The 7,675-nt window shown below is 41.9% G+C and overlaps 1 protein-coding gene across 1 annotated transcript in view; it reads left to right on the forward strand.

Moving 5' to 3' along the window:
- The window catches only part of cpxm2 (carboxypeptidase X (M14 family), member 2), a 123,283-nt gene that overhangs the window by 111,237 nt on the left and 4,371 nt on the right, over positions 1-7,675 (forward strand). The window lies entirely within an intron of this gene.

Here is a 7,675-nt window from a genome sequence, read left to right on the forward strand (position 1 = left end):
CACTACAGGACTGGCGGCGCCCAGGAGGAGGGGCTCAGGACTCGTACCCCGCCCTTTTCTCACTCGCTGTTCTATCCCTGCCGTCCTTCGCTCGGCCTTTGCTTTCCTGCTGGCTCTCGCTGCCACCGTCGGGGCCAGGGGACGGGCGCACCACACCACCTTATACTAATTCATTTTTTACTCATAATAACTAATAAATAATATTAACATTACATAATAAATCACCACCAAAACTCTTTCGGCTCACAGACACTCCAGAATATCAATTTCTGAAAAGGTCTCTGAGGTGACGCTTATATTTAAGATCTATATTGGCAAAAAATAACAAAAATTAGTAGGTAAATTTTTGATAAAAAAAATAGCTGAATTCATAAAAATATCAAATTCTGTTTGCATGTCAAGTAATGGCATATCTGAGCAGCCCAGGGTCTCCTGACAATAGCAACATATGTGTGACTGTCTTATGGAAATACTTTATACTTGCAGTTGTAATTGACCCAAAATTTTAGGGCTCTAAGTGTTAATTCGTTAAGACATACAATGTGGTCCAATCCAACCCCTCTGATTTGTAAATGACTATCAGGCTTCACAGGCTTCACAAGGCCCCCTGCAGCAGCGCATCCACCAACAAAAAACAGTTTTAGCTTTACAGTCCAGAGAAAATAAATGTAAAACATCAAAAATGATTTAAAGACTTTAAAGAGTTTAATCTTAAACTTTTAGCAGCGTTTGTATGAAGACTAATGGCAGAAATACAATAAAACATGACCTACAGTAAAATCATCTGATTAGACCAATCAGAACTGCCTGGGTGTGGCCTAATAGTCCAACGACAATGCAAGATTGACAGGCCTCGGTCCACCACTCCCAGCATGAAGAGTGAACACGAGGCTTTGTCTTTCCATCTGATCTCATTGCTATCAAGGAGAAACTGATGAGATATTAATGAAATCTCTTGCTCTTTCTCTCCAATTGATCTATTCGACCTAAGCCCCGCCCACTTTTGTAGAACAAATGTTTCATCGTTGCTACCACCTGTGTCTTATTTCATGTGTATCCAGTCCTTGTCTAGCATCGTTGATCTCCCTGTCTGTCGGATCTCCTGCTTGTTTATTCTGTTGTTAGGTCTTTGTGTTTAGCCTGGCCAGTCCTGCCTGGTTTGTTTCTAGTTGTTAGCTCTTTGTATTGATCACGGATTTCCCAGTGAATATATTAGTGTAAGAACAGAGGTAAGCAGCCTATATCAATAATCAATATTCAAAAGGTAAGACTATTGAGACTTGAGTAAAATAATGACACAAGTAAAAGTATTTTCCCAAAACATGAGTAGAAGTATAATCGTGGAACTGTAGTGGAACCTCTTAGCACATCCAGCATCTTTCAGCAAAGAATATGAAGTTTGTTGGGCTCTATTCTTCTCTGTTTTTATTTTAGTCTAAAATCAATTGCCAAAGTCAGAGATTGCAGTGCAGATATCACCAACTACACATGGTGAAATTAAATTCCCACAATATGGGACTTTATAACTTGATATGAATGGCTCACATATAATCCTTTTCTCTCTAATATAAGTGATAATCTCGAATTAAAAATATACTCAGGATTGCATTCAGTCTTTAGTGAGGTCAGGTACTGATGTTGCATGGTCAGTTCCACTGCTCCACAGCCCAATGCTGGGGGCTTTAGACCCCTCTAGCCCAAGTTTGGCACTGGGACTGGTGACCTTAGGCTCATGCAGCTCCAGGGCTTCTCATTCTACTTGCAATGCTTTCCTGTGGAGATTATACAAACTATGTGTGTGCAGCTGAATGTCTGTGTCAGCAATGAGTGACCATACCTACTTTCTGCAGGCCTCCTTTGTGTCTTTTGTTCTGTGGGCAGAATAAAAATGCAAATATATTTAATGTGTAATCAAAAAAATCCTCTGCAGCTCAGACGACCCGATGAGTCTGTGTTGTGCTGCTAGAGAGCAATGAGGAGTGAGAAGCCCCTGCTGTGCAGTACATTCCTCTCCACTAAGAGGTTAAAACAGATAAAACTGCAGCTTTCGGCATTTCAAACAATCATGTGTCCGATTCAATAAAGAAATTTAAACACAAAATGAAAACATTTACAGGAATGTTGATGCGCTCACTTATGCAGACGCCAATCCAGTTCACTTCTGCTTCTGTAAATCATTTCCATCATTATTTAAATAGAAGGATTCATAGCTCAGAAAGTGAGGAACCTCTAAAACAGGTGCATATTGCGTTTCATGGCTTCTTAAAGTAGCTGAAGTCAGTAATTCCAAGGTCTGTCAGTCACAGTGTATTTGAGCCATGCTGTCGTGTTTTTAATGCCCCTTTAAAAACTTGAATAGCTCGTCCCAAAGCAGTGCCAAAGACTAATACAGCAACTCAAATATTCCCAGCTTTATTTCATATACTTTATTTTCAAATGTCCACATATAGAGGTATATCATTGAGTTATTTACATTACTATAAAAATGACCCACTTCATCACACAATCTAAAACACTGAGTTTGTATGAATTCATAATAGAATACACAAAAATATTGTTCAATTTTAAATCTTTCTAAATCTAACTCAGCGAATACATCAGAGCTGTTTTGTTAAATATTCACATAGTCGAGTTTATTTCACTATGCAGTATCACAGTCACCTCATTCAAGCGTTTCCCTGTTCTAGATCAGTGCAAAATGTTCTGCAGCAGACGGCAATTAAAAATACCAATGTCATCTGTCAGTGTCTTCTGGGAGTTATTTCTGCGTAAAAAATGTGTGAAGTGGTTGATTGTAGAGACTCAGAGTTCTTTACAGTGGTGGTGATGGGAACCAGACGTCGCCATGACTACAACACAGATATAGACACTTTATTTACCATCCAGAACCACCAGAGAACCTACACGAGTCTTCTGAGCTTATATGGAATGTTGATGATGGAAAACAGTGGAAAATCTTTCTTTATGGGAAAGTTTGGCCTTACAGCACCTGAATTTACCACCAATAACTTTTACATTTTAGAGCAGGGGCGTCAAACTCAGCCACTAAACCACTTAACCTTTGGCCACGACCCCAAATGACCATTGTTTGTCCAACAATACAAATGTGCGTCAGATTGTGTGAGATTGTACAACCCCAATTCCAGTGAAGTTGGGATGTTGTGTAAAACATAAATAAAAACAGAATCCGATGATCTGCAAATCCTTTTCAACCTTTATTGAATTGAACACATGACAAAGACGAGATATTTACTGTTCAAACTGATAAACTTTTGTTTTTTGCAAATATTCACTCATTTTGAATTTGATGCCTGCAACACGTTCCAGAGAAGTTGGGACAGGGGCGTGTTTCCCACTGTGTTACATCACCTTTCCTTTAACACTCAATAAGCGTTTGGGAACTGAGGACACTGATTGTTGAAGCTTTGTAGGTGAAATTCTTTCCCATTCCTGCTTGATGTCCAGCTTCAGCTGCTCAGCAGTCCGGGGGTCTCCGCTGTCGTATTTTGAGCTTCATAATGCGCCACACATTTTCAATGGGAGACGGTCTGGACTGCAGGCAGGTCAGTCTAGTACCCGCACTCTTTTACTACGAAGCCACGCTGTTGTAACACGTGCAGAATGTGGCTCGGCATCGTCTTGCTGAAATAAGCAGGACGTCCCTGAAAAAGACGCTGCTTGGATGGCAGCAGATGTTGCTCCAAAACCTGTATGGACCTTTCAGCATTAATGGGCCTTCACAGATGTGCAGGTTACCCCTGCCATGGGCACTAACAGCCCCCCCCACACCATCAGAGATGCTGGCTTTTGAACTTTGAGCTGAAAACAATCCGGACAGTCCTTTTCCTCTTTGGCCCGGAGGACATGACGTCCATGATTTCCAGAAACAGTGTGAAATGTGGACGCGTCAGACCACAGGACACTTTTCCACTCTGCGTCAGTCCATCTCAGATGAGCTCGGCCCAGAGAAGCCGGCGGCGTTTCTGGGTGGTGTTGATATGTGGCTTCGCTTTGCATGGCAGAGTTTTAACTTGCACTTGTAGATGGAGCGACGAACTGAGTTCACTGACAGTGGTTTTCCGAAGTGTTCCTGAGCCCATGTGGGAATATCCATTACAGAATGATGTGGGTTTTTAATGCAGTGCTGCCTGAGGGGTCGAAGGTCACGGGCATTCAGTGTTGGTTTTCTGCCTGGCCGCTTACCTGCAGAGATTTCTCCAGATTCTCTGAATCTTTTGATGATATTATGGACTGTAGATGATGAAATCCCTAAATTCCTGCAGTTGCACGTTGAGAAACGTTGATCTTAAACTGTTGATCACAAAGTGGTGAACCTCGCCCCGTCCTTGCTTGTGAACGACTGAGCCTTTCAGGGATCCATCCATCCATCCATCCATCCATCCATCCATCCATCCATTTTCTAATTTCTAGCCTTTCAGGGATGCTCCAGTTAATTTCCAGTTAACCTGTTCACCTGTGGAATGTTCCATACAGGTGTTTTTGAGCATTCCTCAACTTTCCCAGTCTTTTGCTGCCCCTGTCCCAACTTCTTTGGAACGTGTTGCAGGCATCAAATTCAAAATGAGTGAATATTTGCAAAAAAAAATAAAGTTTATCAGTTTGATCATTAAATATCTCGTCTTTGTAGTGGATTCAGTTGAATATCAGTTGAAAAGGGTTTGTAAATCATCGTTTTCTGTTTTTATTTATGTTTTACACAACGTCCCAACTTCACTGGAATTGGGGTTGTAGTTCTTAAGGCTTGGTGTTCATGACGGCTGAATACATCTGTCTGAGTAAATCATGTGAACAGTACAATACAGTGCAGCTATGAACCCTTAAAAGTCACAATTATTGCTGTCAATAATAAAAGCATGCTTTAATTTAATATCTCTCATTTGTAGCTTATAAAAAAAAACAGAAAAAAGTGGATTTTGTAGGTGAGCTGGTTTATTATGGTTTGAAATTGGTAAATTTGTTTTTGGTCTCATTTTTGCTAAAACCTTCACATTTTTTGACAGTAGCCACGTTTACATGCAACCTAATAATCCATTAATAATCTGACTAATAGCTCAATCAGAAAAGAATGTAAACACTTAAATCGGAATAGTCCAGTCTGATTGAGGCCATTAAGAATACAGTTCCTGTCCGACTGATCGAGGTGGGCAATCCTGTAAATAATCCATTAAATAGAAGAATAATATCCGTGTAAACGCCTGTATCCGATTACATTCCCTATCGGAAAGTTTCAGTCCGTTCTGCATGAGCGTCACGTCACAGTGAGAGTTTATACCGTTCAACACGTCGGAGCAGAAACTGGTCTGCAGAGGAGACGAAGTTCATGCTCTGATCTTTAAAAGACGGCGGTGGGACGGACGTCCAGCTTATGCGTCTCAGAGCACGACGTCTTCCTCTCGGCCTTCTTTAATAAGGACGTGTGAAGGACGTTTTCCTGAGTCTGACGTCATTTTAAAGCAGTTAAAAACACAATCACTGCTCACTGCTGCTCATCTCACTCTGACTGGACTCACGGGATGCTGGTTGTCATGGTAACGTCTGCACTAAGTGGTAATTTTGGATCTGATTACTTGTAATTCACATGTAAATGGAGATTTTCATCAGAATGTTGAGTAGAGTGAGAATAAACATCTCGGTCTGAGTCAGTAATCAGAATGTATTCAATGGGAACATCAAAAATCTTTGCATGTAAACAAGGCCACTGTGGAAATGGAGAGAATGTTGATCGTTTGGAGCAAAAATCTGCCGATTCTGAACCTGACGGTGTCTTTAATACAGCAGTAATAACTCTTAAGGGTTCGATGAGACTCTTGCTGACATTTAACTAAACGCACTGATGCTGCTGCTGTTGTTTCAGCAGAATCTACTCAGCCACTTAATACAGGGCTGCTGGACCATTGGCTGACCCCACATGACCAGCCTCACAGATGTTTATCAGTCACACTTTCTGTTCAGGAGCTATTAGCACCATGTTTCAGCGCCGGCTTCTCAGTGCGTTTACAGCAGGCAGTGTGTCGGATCGAGCTTGACGGGTGTTGCGTTGGATCAGCGTCTCTCTCGATGAAGGGAAAATCCTCTCAGCGCTTTTAAACGTGATGGAAAGCTGTGCTAGCTGCCTCGTCGGGTTTCACCAGGAAACTAAATTTCTCAGTGTTAATAAATGCACTGTAACTTTTTACAGTGACATCCAGTTTTCACTGTCATGAGCAGAATCGGTGTTCGTTGTTAAGGAAGGAAGACTTCTACCTTGAAAAGCCGACGTTAGTCTATGAGCACAGTTTCCGACTATACAGTGGACGGGGTGAGGATGTAAGAGTGGGAGTGTATTCTTTAAAAGTCCTGCTCCACAGGCCCCATCATTTTGAGCTTCTGTCGTCTCATGATGTTTTTGCCAGGCATCAACAACCTGCAAGCCAAGCTATGGCTGAAAGGGAAGCTCAAAGCTGACGGAAAACCCGGCAAAAAAATCCCAAACTGGCCCAAAATGTGTGTCCAAATAACTCACTGAATGTTTTTGAATAATCTCAGTATGTCAAACAAATCTTCCAGCAAGATGTTTTACTCTTAAGCGCTCTTATGGTCCTCAAACCATCTTTTAGTTAATAGTGTGCCAGTGTTGACTTATAGAAGACTTATCTTGTGGTGAGGATTCTTCTTCTTCTTCTTCTTATTATTATTATTATATGCATGTATGCAAGTTCAGAGAGATCAGGCTGGCTGCCGGGCTGGGCATCAGAAACATGCCACCAAATGTGCTACACTGTTTAGTGCCTTCTCTTACTGTACCGCCTGCTTGTCTTTAGGTTGCAGCTCTTCAACTCTTGGAGAAAATGCATTCATAAGATGATTCACTGTAATATTCAAAGCACCAAACCTTTTCCAGTGGCTGTGGTACATTTTAGAAAGTAGCAGAATAAAGCACAAAAAAACAGCCCAATTTAGTGGTAAAACCATCAATCTGGCAACCCTGTGTTTTTTTTCTGGTTGCCATAGTGACCCTGATTGCTAGGAATCCCTGCTGTTTACCAACGATTAAGTGCATTTTCACTAAAGCAGCTGTTTTCAGACAGTTTCCAGCAGCAGCTTCACTTGGGTGGCTTTTCACAGGCTTTGCGCTAATACTGGAAGCCCCCCCCCCACACCACCACCACCTTAGCTACGCCAATGACCCAGTGCCCTCCTCAATCGCCTATGTCTACTACAATAGCAACTGATGTGATTCTGTGCCAACGTGTGAAATTTTCGGAGGTTTAGAGGAGCCCCCAAAACTGGAAATTGGATCCCACCAACTTTCACTTGTGTTCATATTTGGGGGTGAAGTTCACCCCAAACCTGTCAGTTACTAGGATTCTCACAAAAACCATGAAAAACAGAACACAGTGAAATGGGTTTCAGACTGTATCCACACAAAAGTGCACTTCTAATAAAGTCGGCCCAGAATGGTGAGGTTACATCAACGCTCTGCTGCAAAGACGTCACTCTTCTGATACAGAAATCCACGGAGTTATTACACACACACACACACACACACACACACACACACACACACACACACACACACCCGAAACACTCGATTCCCATAACCAGCAGGTTCAGCTCACAATCAGCACTGCACTTACTAAGCGCTCAGGTTCCATCCTAGATAATCAATCGATTC

This window comes from Pygocentrus nattereri, chromosome 13 (genome assembly GCF_015220715.1).
Source record: "Pygocentrus nattereri isolate fPygNat1 chromosome 13, fPygNat1.pri, whole genome shotgun sequence".
In the NCBI taxonomy this organism is placed as follows: Eukaryota; Metazoa; Chordata; class Actinopteri; order Characiformes; family Serrasalmidae; genus Pygocentrus; species Pygocentrus nattereri.